We start from the raw sequence: 13,227 nt of genomic DNA on the forward strand, positions 1-13,227 counted from the left end.
GGTTTGCATTACTTGCAAATATGAAGTACCAGTTTTGATTTTCAGACCCAGCATCTCTGTTTTTTCATGCCCAGTGCCATAGCCCAGATCATGTATTTCCTGGGTAGAAATCTCAACGTCTCTTCAAATATGGGTGTAACTCACTCCATAATTTTGTTATGACTACACTCAGATGCTGTCAGGTCCTATTTTTTGTGCATGGCTGCTGTGTCTGCAGTCCTTTCAGGATGCTGCATCTCCTGTTCATTGTGTTCCAGGAAGGGCAGCAGATTTCAGAGGGGAGATGAGGACAGTGATAGATAGCATCAGGATGATTAGCTGCAAGGTATGACATGTCTAAACAGTTTGAAACATAAGCAGGAGGAAAGTGCTGTGAAGAAAATTATGGAGATGACAATGAGTGGGAGAAAACATCAATTGTATTATTTGTGGAAGAGGTTGATGTAATAGTTTAGGAATGGTATTCCCCAATTTAGTAATTCCACTAAAAAGAAAACCACAAACCTCTCCCCTCCCCACTCTGGTGGGAGACGCAAAAGGCAGAGGTTATGATTTAATGGAAAAAGCAATGAGATAAGAAGCTGAACAGTAGCAGCAACAATACTGAAAACAGTAGTATACAAAGGAGAGGATGTTTTACATGCCGAACGCTCCCTAAGCTGACACAATGGACAGTGGCGGATGGACCCTATGTGCCTATGCTTTTCCCCCCTGACTGCAAGCCACACTCACCTCCTCCTTAGAAGGAGAAATCCCTTACCTCCCCACCCCAGCAATGACATGAGGTGGTGTAGAATAACAACCTAGCCATGCCCACACGGCTGCAAAGTCCACCCCTTCATGGCTACTGTGAAAAAATTAGCTCTGTCCTGCTGAAAACAAGGACAGTTGGGAAGCATGAGAAGGTAACATGGAAAGCTAGCTGAACGAAAAGACTAAGAACAAGAAATTAGGTGTCAAGATGGGAAATTGTGTACCTCACGTATCGCTGAGGATCTGCTGCAAGACATTTTGAAGTTAATGAATATGATTTAACTGGGTCTGTAATGACAAAATACCCAATACAAATAAGCATTTTCATTGAACCTTTTACACTTGGTTCTAGATGGATGGAAAATAAGAAGCCATGTATACTAAAATTTGATAGAATTGCTGGTAAGACTTGAGATATGAGAAGAAAATATGAAGGTTTTTAGGAAGTGCATTTGTTTTGTGATGAGTTTCAACCATGGAAAATAAATGAGAAAATAAGTTTTACTTAGAAAAGGAATCAAAGAAATATGAAGTAATTTTGGATACAAAAAGGCCGGAGGGTGAAGTTTTATCTAATTTCCTTTGATTCAAGGGCAAGAAAATTTGCTCATATAAACTAAAATTATTTTTTATATTCCTGATTCTGGATTTATATAATTTATGTTTCAGTTGTACACATTGTTTCCAAGTAAATTAGGTTATTTAACTTGGAGATTGCAGACATTTAAGTGATGATTTATTTAGATTGCCCTATGCATACATAATAAATTTTACATCTTTATTGTGCTAAGATGAGGGCTAGACTGTGCACTGTGGGCTTTATTTTAATGAAGTTCAATGGCAGAGTTTGGAAAGCATTCAGATCACTGGGGATAAAGATAGAAGGTAAAAACTAGCAAGTTCTCACAGAAGTTTAATTTATAAATAGATATGCATGACCGATTCCTCTTAAGTTTACCTATTAACTTCACAATATGCAGCCACCTAGGCTGAATGTATGAAAATTCTTTTTGGTACAATTAATAAGAAGTAATACTTTTTTATCTTCTTTTTTTTCTTAATCAGAGGGGCTGCATCTAATTCTGTAGCGACAGCTGATGGGACTATATTTATGTGATTTTCAATTCCCCTTTTGAACCGTCACTATATAATTTTCAGAAGTATTGCATTGTATCCCTAGATGACTAAGAACAACATATAAATGGGATCACCATTGCCCCTGTAGCTTTAACGTTTTTATTGTAGCAAAGTCATAACAGATGCATTGATTGCCCTGTCCTAATGTAGGCAAATCAAGTCTTACACTTTTTTTTTGATAACGACTTTTAAAACTAATAGTTTATAGCTTGTGACATGATGGTTTTGGTTGGCAGGGACCATTAAAAGTTACCTAGTTTAATCCCCTCCTACCATGAGTAGGAACTTCTTCAACTAGACCAGTTTGCTCAGATCCCCATCCAGCCTGACCCTGAACACTTCCAGTGATGGGGCATCCACAACTTCTCTGAGCAACTTGTTCCTGTGTCTCATGACCATCAGTGTCCTGCTCCTGCTGGCCACACTATTTCTCATACAGACCAGGATGTCACTGCACTTCTTGGCCACCTGGGCACACTGCTGGCTCATGTTCAGTCGCTGTCCATCAGCATTCCCAGGTCCCTCCCAAAGAGGTCTTGCAGGACAGATCAGATGACCATATGCTATTCCTGCAGATAAAAGCAATTCTTCCACCTTGAAGTAGGTGCCAGGCAGTACTGCAATTGTATAATGAAAAATGATTGAAAATATTTGATGAAGCGCTCTTTTTACTGGAAACCAAACCTTTGTTGGAACTGGATTTTTTATTTGAAACATGTCCATTTCAAGAAGGGAAGAGGCCGAACAAATTTTATCTTTTAGTTCTTATTTTGCTAACACTGAGTGTTTTGTTTTGGATTCTAAATTTTTCATTTATTTCATTTTGGTTAGTGTATCACATGATACATCTTTTTTCATACCTGTTTTTGACACTAAAAATGGAAGCTTTCAAAGAGCTTTTCTAGACCTTTTTACTTAGACTCCTTTGTTTCTTAATTTCACTACAATTTACAAATAATTTCTTTTCTTTAATCTTTTAGAATTTTTTCCTTCTGATAATTTAAAGAAATTCTCAGCTCACAGCGTTTTGTGCCTGAACTACCAGGCTGTATACCATACTAATGAAGACGAATCTCTTTTATAATACTTGTACCTTGGAGTCTTGTCTTGTTTGCTATTTATAGTCAGTGTGCCTGGGTAACTGTCTTTTTTTCCCCCACTAGACAGTTGTAATAAAGGCAGCCTACTAGCATATGTATATATATGTATGTCTATGCATGCTCACTACACTGGCCCTCTGATAGGCTTATATGTATGTGTGTGTTTGTGTGTTCCTTTTCACAGTTTGTTTCTTTCAGCCAAAGACCTGTAGGCCGTGATCTGGTCTTCGGTTAAATTAGATATATATTGGCTTCTTCTTTATGTTATTCTGTTTCTATCAAGGATTGAACAACAGGGCCTCCATTATGGTATTATGAAAATTATTTTTTGTTTTGTTAAGGTAAGAGTTTAGTGTAAACAGAAGATCAGACATCATAAATTTGATAAAAATCAGATAATAATTTGATAACAAGATCAGTGGTTAAGTATCTTCTTTTGAAATGTTTTTGCATTTCTGGAAAACATATTTTCTTTTATCTTGGACATGTATTCATAGTTGTGAGATACTGTCCTGATTTCAGCTGGGATGGAGTTAATTTTATTCCTAGTAGCTGATGCAGTGCTGTGTTTTGGATTAAGTATAAGAATATTGTTGATGACATACTGATGTTTTGTTTATTGCTAAGTAGCGCTTACTCTAAATCAAGGAATTTTCCGTTCTCCGTGCTCTACCAGTGAGCAGATGCACAAGAAGCTTGGAGTGAGCACAGCCAGGATAGCTGATCCAAACTCATCAAGGGGATATTCCATACTATGGAATGCCATGCCGATTATACAAACGGGGGGCAGTTAGCTTGAGGATGCTGCTCACTACTTGGAATAGACAGGGCATCAGTCACTGGGTGGTGAGCAATTACACTGTGCATCAGTTGTTTCTCTTGGGTTTTATTCCTCTCTCTCCACCCCTCCCACTTCCTTTTCATTTAAATGATTATTATTATTACTACAATATTTTACTCTATTTCAATTATTAAACTGTTCTTATCTCAACCCAAGAGTTTTTCCTTTGCTTTTCCCAGTTCTCCCCCCCATCCCACAGGGGAGTGGCTTTGTGGTGCTTAGTTGCTGGCTGGGGTTAAACCAAGAAAGATACAAAGTGCAGTATTTGCACTCTTCCTGGATATGGCTGTGACGTTATAGGGATAGTATCAAAATTAAAGACAAAATTTTTGTTTCTTACCGCTGAATGCTTTTGCTCGCAAAATTGTATTTGCACTTTTTCTCTAATATTCCTCTCACAAAGCACTAAATGTTTGTGTCTTTTAGCCAGGACAAGCTTCCCATGTTTTGTTTGTAGAATCACAAAATCCCAGAGTGGGTCAGGTTGGAAGGGACCACGGTGGGTCATCTGGTCCAACCTCTCTGCTCAGGCTGGGTTATCCTAGAGCACATGGCACAGGATTGTGTCCAGATGGTTCTTGGATCTCTGCAGTGAGGGAGACTCCACCACCTCTCTGGAAAATCTGTTCCAGTGCTCAGTCACTGCACAGTAAAGTAGTTCTTCCTCATATTCAGGCGGAGCTTCCTGTGCATCAGTTTCTCCCCATTGCCTCTTGTCCTAATTCTGGGCATCACTGAGAAGAGCATGGTCCATCCTTTTGACACTCTCCCTTCAGATACTTGTAGGCATTGAGGTGCCCTCTCAGTCATCTCTTCTTGAGGCTGAGCAGGCCCAGCTGTCTCAGCCTTTCCTCATAAGAGTGATGCTCCACTGAAAGGGTGCCATCCTGCAGGGATTGAGTGTGGTGGGCAGAGCACAGGTGGAGACAGAAGGGTGCTCTGACAGCCACTGCGATGACTGGTAGTGCACCAGGGGCATCTGGGGGCTCCAGTCTGAAGTTAAAGGAGGATGGTCAAGGGACAAAGCTATGGTATAGATCAGGGGCTGATCCTGCAGGCAGGGCCAGAGGCAGCGCTGGAGAGCTGGGCTGCCGTGGGGCTTCTGGAGCACAGACTAACAGCTCTGGGATGAACCAAAATGCTGTCCTGGGCCATGGGCAGGGTGACCACAGCACTGGAGGTGGCTGGGAAGGGATGATAAAGCCTGTGAATGACCCCATAACACTGTTATCGATAGATTCTGAGTTTTTGTTTCAAGGACAGTGTGTGTCTCAGGAGCTATATCCCAAGGTCAGTATGTGAGGCTCAGCTTCCATTACTGGAATCTGCATGTAAAATAAAGGACTAGGTTTGCTGGTAGAAAGGTGAGATATGATCTGTTATCAGATAATGAAATCTAAAACGATCTTAAAATTTGCATTTATAAGATTTCACACCAGGTGTTCCACAGTCTCCTTTGGGACATAAATCTATTGAATCCTGGAAAAGGGTGTTACCAGTGATTTTATTAAGATTAATCTAGAACTTAAAACTTATCTGTCTCATAACTTTCCTATAGAAAGTTGAAGCTATTATTTTCCTTTTTGAATAATCCTTAACATCTATTTTCAGCTGTCTTTCTTCAAATAATTGTAGGTACCCAGGCAGTTATTTATCTAATAGACATTTTTGGTTTCAAATATATGTATTTAAACTGCTTTTCACTATGTGGATTTATACATCTGACATTCTTGTATCCATTCTTAGTGAATATATTTTTTCTATAATGTATCCTTTCCATTTATGTTTTGTTTGCTTGCTTGGAAAAAGAGATTGTGATTCCATGCATTCTTGTCTGAGGCAGATGAGAAAAGAATAGTGCATATGCTACAAGTATAACTAAGGCTTTACCTGAATTCTCTTGAATCTTTTTTAATTCTCTTCCTAAATAAATTTTCCGCTAGGATAACCTACAAAATTGCAGAAGAACACTCTCAAATCAAAACAGACAAGGCAAATGGAAAAATGATTTTCAGTAAGAATAGCTGGACGTATGTTATATTACGAAATATGATGAAATGGTATGCATTTTTAAAGAAAGCTACATTACATTCCTTTATATTCTTCCACTGCACTTTATCACTGTCACTTTTAAGGTAGGAATCACCCTCTGGTGGTTCTGATCCATGTATCATGATTTGTTTGTGTTTACTATAAGCTAGCCCTCAGCTATCAAACTAATGGGCCTAACTGTATATTTAAGTACCTAAATCATCATGCCTAAATGCAGATTTCTTTCTTTAAGCCCAATATATAAAAATTGCTTTCCTTAAAATATATTTATAAAATCCAGACTCAGGGATTATAATATGTTTCCATTTTACTAAAAATGGTATTTTTAAACGCTGTCTTTTGGGTGTAGATCTCTCATATATACTTTGTTGTGCATAAATATGATTTGAAAATTGTGCATAATAATGCTTTTGAGAGGCCATAATGTTTATTATTTGTGGCTATTACAATTGGTTCACGTAGAGCAAAGTTTTGCACTTACTCGATAAGTTTACAGTTGTAGATTTTGCATTTAATGAAAGCTGAGAAGGATGGTTTTTCAGACTGTTTTTCTATACAAAAAGTATTCGTAAGTCTGTTAATGAGATGAGATATTTTTCTTTTCTACTTTTCTTTTGTTTTGAACATCATGATACTGAGTACATACAATTGCAAATGTATTTTGCCTGGGTCGTCAGTGGTTATACAACAAAGAACAGTCTACAGAGCTGGCTTCTCTAGCTTTTACAATTTACTGTTGTCACATCAGATCTATAAAATGCTCTGTTTTTCATAAGGCGGAGACAGATGCCCAAGTTAGTATCCCCAGCAGTCTGGACAGTCTTCTATTGCATCCCAAGTCTCTGAGTCTAACATAGAAAAGGAACGTGTGTGGGACCCTGAATTGCTACTAGGTGGTAGAACATTTTGACTCTCACATCATGTTAATCCTAGGATGAACAAACTCTAGTGATCTGAGACAAGAATAGAAAGCAGCCTGCTTTTGAAGGGATTCTCTTCAGGGCTTTAGTTTGATATGCTTGACCAAATGCTGGCCAAAGGCATTTCTGTGTTGGTTTTCAGTATCTCTCAATGTTTCATTTTTTTACACCTGTGTGGCATCCCACCCCTAAGTGGAAGGGAGCACACAAGATTCATAGATGCTCATGACTGAAGGGAATGATAAAAGTCATAGGGTCCACAAGAGCTTGCAAAGTTTTATTAGTAAATTATGCACTTGACATGGAAATTGGTATGTTTATCCCTGATCTCCTCGTATAAGCAAGAGGAAGTTGATTTTGAACAGAGAGGTAGGGTGAAAGGGAAGAGAGAGAGGGAGATAGATTAAAGAGGGAGTCAGAGAAAGAAAGGAAGAGTGAAAAAGAGATCACCAGTCCTGGCTACAGTATCAATCCAGCTGAGATGTTAAGGGTCTTGGGGGTGCCACCTGGGCTCTGTCAGGGTACCTTTTTGTAGATAAATTTTCCCTGCCCTGGAGATATGTTTCTCACTTTCTATGCAAATTTGTGATCGTGCACAGTTGTTGGGAATTATGGGATCAATAAAAGAACTATACAAGCAATAGGCCTGCAAGCAAAAGGCCTGTGTGAGAAAAACTGTCTGCATGAGAAAAATCCCTGTGTGAGAAACAAGCCTGAGAAACAAAGAGGGAGTTTTGAAGCGATGCAGCTGTGCTGATAAGATGTGCTAACCGGGAGAGAAGGGAGGCTGAACTCTGAATTCTTTTAATCATAACATAACTGTAGAAGCTTGCCAATGTAAGTCCAATTATGTAGAAGTAGAAATGTGCTTTGATAAGTTTTAAGCCACTTAAGAGTTAACAAGCTGGTATACTAAGTGCCTCTGGATTGCTAATAAACGGAGCATGCTTTTATCAACCACATTGGTTTGAACTGCAATTTCTCCCTCTGCCAGAGTCCACGGACTTTTTTTTTTTTTCCAACACACAGTCTGTTCTTTTAGACCTTTATGAAAATGGGCTTTGTGGATGTTTGGTGGTCTTGATCATCCCCTACAGTCCATGCCCACTTCTTGACCTCATTCCTGTACTTGCACTGTACTGTGTTGTGCTTATCTCCAGGAGCCAGAACAAGGTTGTCCGTGCCAGGAAAGCGCTGCCATCCATATGGCCCCCTTCTCCAGTCACATCCTGTAGTTTCTCACAGCACCAACTTACCAACTATCCTTGGCTGCTGTTATCAACCGTCTTTGGTTGGCTCTGCAGCTATAGGTATTGGAGGCATACACAGCAGCCTCCTTATCTTCTAGGCTGCTCCAACCTCCTTCACCTCCAAGACCTTTCCTAGGCAGCAAACCATCCCTTTCACAGAGTACTTAACTGCTTGACTGATTGCAAGCTATTTACAATACTTCGCTTGTTGACCAGCAAGGCAGTTCTGAGCCTCCCAACACCCTCCACATTTATCAGTGTGGCAGTTAATTATTTGGTACCTACTTTTCAGCCACTTGCTGAAGCAACAGTAGCCTTGTGACTTTCACAGGTGCTAGAGTTATATTTTTACTAATAAGCAGTATATAGGACAGAGGCAGGGAGAAAAGAAATAATGCATGTACTCTGCACTGTACTGCTTTTTTTTTTTTTTTTTTGCTCAGGAAATCAGGGTTTTTCTAGTTTTCAGACAGTTTGTCCTTTGTCACTCATGCTTAAAAATGCACATGTAAAGAAAGAAAGAAAGGAAGGAAGGCATTGCATAGATTAAGGCAAGTCATTCTGTTTTGCAGAAGAGGAGATTGCTTTATCTTGGAAAATCAAAAGAAAAGTTCAGCATAGACAATGAGGAATATAATAGAAACACTGTAAGGATTTGAGAGATTGTTTAGTTTGATTAACTTTGAGAAATATCCTAGTCTTTAATAAATATGGCTTAAATATGGAAATCATTATTATTGGTGAACAACATATGGCTTCAATGCATCTCTAGACATGCATAGAAAAGACGCATCTGTTGGTAACTGCAGAGCATGGTTGGGTGAATTATATAAGTGGACCATATTAAAACATCTTTGAGATCCTGTCTTTCCTGCCCAAGATCTACAATTAATTATATACCAAAAGACTTAGAAACATGTTGATTTTTTTTTAGTGAAGACTTAGTATTTATGCTCTAACACATTATAAAGAAAAGAAACTGAGACAAGGATGCTGGCAAGGATAGAAACACAGCAGTCAATGTTTTTGTAATTCTGCTTTATGAAATAATTGTATCTTTTTAAAACTAAATATGGTGCTCAGAAAGTCCAAAATCTGCATAATTTTCACATCAGCAAGATCTAATAATTAGTTCCCTCTGTCCTTATGTGAACAGAAATGGTGATTTTAGGATTCAGTACAAAGCTTTAAAGAAGTTGTTCAACTGTATTGTTCTATGTCTAAGTGATTATATTCTCTCCCACTATACCTATAGAAAAAAAATCTTATAGTTACAGAGATGTGTTGGTTTTTGTGTTAATAATCTAATTTGCTTATTCAGTCCTTTATTGGTTAAGATAAGAAACCTTGTAATGGCAGAGTAATTTAAGTGGTTCCATTAGTCTCTTTTGAAGGAACCATTGATTTTTAATGCTCTTACTTCCTAAGCTCATTTTGCCAAGGTTTTATTTATCATTAGTTTCCAATCCTTGCATGTTAATGCATTTACTAACCTCTGGAATCCTGTAAGAGTCTGTTTTAACAAAAGCAATGAGCAAAACAAACCGGCTTGGATTTTACATGCTCCATGCAAAGCCTAATTCAGGAACATTCATATTTCTGAAATTAAAGAGCCTTTGTGTTTCAGGAACACTGATACAAGAAGACTGCAGAGCACTACAGAGAAAGACGAATTTTGCTATATTTTTTCCAGCCCTTCTCATCTCTTTGTCCTGGTCATCAACTAGAGCGAGCTGCTAAGAGATATTATTCTTTTCTTACCCCAGTGCATTTTACACTAACAATTCGTAGTCTGGCATGCATCCAGATAGAGGGTTCAAAGAGGGTTGGTTAAGGAGTAAATTTAGCCCTCCTCCAGTCAGTGCATTAAATCCCAACCTGTGCAATTGCCATGTAAGAGGGAAAGGTATGTATTAAAACTCTCTGGTTTGTTCTTTTCTTTCCCTGCCTCTGTTCCTTGGTTCTTTTACTCAGAGTTCAGATTGAAATGCAGGAGATGCAGAGTTGTTCTTCAGACTCAGATGTTTATTATTTCTTATCTATGGCACAGCTGCACAGAATGTGCCTCTAAGTTAACAAGGTGAAAATGGCCCTGGAGTGCTACCTTCCAAGGTCTTTTGAAGCCCAAATTACCCAATTATGGAATGCCAACTAATTTATTTTTACTTATAATCCAATAACTAATCATTCATGTTCTCAACTGCAGGTTTTTTTGAACCAATACCAGTTCACTCAGGCTTGTGAAGGAAAAGGAAGAAGATAGAAGAAGAACTAACCTACACCCCAAATCCTCCATCTTGTTACATATATATTATTGTATCCCAGAAACCTAAATTTTCTACATCTCTACATATTCCATGCAGTGACATAACAAACTTCTTTTTAAATTACACAGCAACAATCTCAGTGCTACCACATAACTTGGAAAGCTTTTCCCAAGGCCTCAAGTCAAGTGCAGTGTGCTTTCGAGGATCATTGCCTGTTAGCATTGAAAGACTGAAATTCTCTGAACTCAGGGTTCCAACATGTGTGGAACTAATAACTGCGTTAGATAGCTGCTTTCCTTGCCCAAATCCTGCCACATAGCAGCCATTTTTCTCATTCTGCAAACCCACAGAGAAACTGCTTCACATTCAACTGGCAGTGGCTGAAGACAATTTGAGAACTTTGGAAGAAAATGTAGACTGCCTCCACAGGTCTCTCAGCCCTGGTGCTCTGGAAGTGGGTTCTATAAATCTGATGTTGAAAAGGAGTAATTTTTGCCAAGCTCTGAACACAAGTGAAGAGATGACATAGCTTTGACTGGACAACCTGAGAGGTGGCAGACAATGTATGTGTCTGCAATCCCCATGTTCTTTGAAAGTTAAAGTTTTTTCTGCAATGCTGATATAAATGCCCATCTGATATTAGGGTTAACCTTATATCTATTTTTCTATAAGTATTTGTCATCCTTTTGACCGTAACAAATTAGTTAAATCTCCTTCTCTGAAATTTTAATCTTAAAATACTCAACATTAAAACAGTAAACAAGGAATTAATACATTTTTCTAGGAGGTAACAGAATGTAAGATGTTCTTCACTGCCTCAGGCTTTGCGTGTTTTATGCTGGTTTAAAATGGACCGATGAATTTTAGACGTGGAGATCAAACGTTTGCTGTCATGGAGCATGATGAAAGTGTGTAAACATGGCCTTTCTTGAGTCTGTATCTGGTATTATAAACTTTTTTGTAGTTGGCTGGTCTCAATGGCTTCATCTCAGTGGAAGGCATTGACAGAATTGGACCTTGATCTTTATTTCAAACTCTTTGGTGACCTAGGTAAGTAATTGTATTGTAGCCTTTTTAGATAAAGCTAACAGAATCTAGTTCTGAGCTGCAACCACATGTCTCTCACAAAAGTTAGGAACTGGCATTGCTTCCCTCACACTTTGGATTGAAAATGGACCAAATGGACATGCTTTTTGCTGAATTCGGTGACTTGTGTTTTGCTAGATGTGAATGCACACAGCAGATTAGTCTCTTCAGGAGATGTCAGAACCTCAAATTTGCATATTTGTAAGAGCTTATTCAATTTGGGAGCACCTAGTGCGTGCATAAAGCTTTCAATATGTAAATGATTATAGAAGCAAAAATCCTAGGTGATAGAGAATCTTATCCTAATACAGATGCCTTAAATTAGATGAACCATACCCTAAGAGTGACTGTTTCTCTTCATTGCCTAGAAAGAAAATGAAAAGCTTTAGACAGAGATGTCTTTTTGATAAGTAGGATATGTCCCACTCCAGGTATCCAGAAGGTGTCTTTCTGGATCTCGCTCCTGATTATGTAAATTAACAGTCCAGATGCTGAAAGATATTTAAATTGTGATAAGTGCCAACTGGAGGCAGAAATTTGGAACTAGGTACTACAGTCATGGTGTCCAAATGACATTTGTTGGATTTGATGAGACATTTCTCATCCTCATGGAGCTGCTGGGCAAAATGGAAAGAATTAATTTACTCAATGCATGGACAAAGCATGCCAAACAGCTCAACATCTGGAACGGAGAAAGGTGTAGGTGTGTAGGTACAAAAATGCTGTTGGTGAGGATCTTCTTGTTATTTTCTAAGTCTGTGAGAGACTTTTCTCTCTCACAGAAGAGGTAGCAGGGAATGTAAACAACCAAGCCACCTGCAACCTTGGAAAGTCTTGTTTATGGTATAGTAGAAAATATTTTGATAATGGAGGTTTTAGGATTTTGGCCAATCACCCCCAAGGGGTGGCTGGTCCTTTGTCCAATTAGACTATGAAGAAAAAAGTCTATAAAGAGTTTGTAAAATAATTAAATAAATCAATCTTGCTGCACAATTCCTGCCTGTTGGATCTTCTCTCCTCCTCCTCCTCCCTATGGCTGCGGGACACAGTGATATACTGTAGGAACCAGGCCTGCGGTAATGTAGGGGTGTAATGTAGCTTTTGTATGAATGAGAAGTGTCAAAGGCTAGTTTAAATAACCTAAAATGTGAGTGCAACAAATTGGTTTAATTTAAAATGAGTCTTGCTTAAAAACGAAACCTTTAGGTTCAGTGATACCTACTTTTCTTTAAATGAATCCAGGGACATGAGTATACCACTGGCTGACAGCTGTAAGCTTCTGTTTGCTGATCTGTGGCATGTGCCTGTTTCTCTTTAAATTAAATGTTCATTATTACTCTGTTCTTCAGAGAGCTTGAAGTCGTACTCACAGATTGTGCATCATTCAGTGCTGCCTATTCTTATTGCAGTCTCTGGATTGCTTTAAAAAGCATTCTCCAAGAGCAAAGTGCTTTGGAAAGGGTGAAGTCCTAAATGATGTAAAGGAAATCAGTGCCTGTTAGCCTTGGCCTCTTCTTTTTCTGCAGCAAAACCCTAGCTTCTGACTGTGGATGATACTGACTGGCTTAACTGTCGCTTCACTAATTGCATTAAGTAGGTGTGTGCTTGGACCAAACTGATATTAACTCAATTCTTTCCCTTCTATGAAAGAATTACTGTTGAAATTCTATCTTTCATCACAGTTTAGAAAGCATGTCAAATTTCAACTAGTTTTGATTGACTCATTTATTGCTGTTTAAAAGGCTCATTCATAGTGTAAGTTGTCATGTTTCTGCTATTTTGTTATTATCATGTTCTGAGGATTTATTTGACAGTTTTAAA

This window comes from Coloeus monedula, assembly GCF_965178545.1.
Source record: "Coloeus monedula genome assembly, chromosome: 3".
Lineage (NCBI taxonomy): Eukaryota > Metazoa > Chordata > Aves > Passeriformes > Corvidae > Coloeus > Coloeus monedula.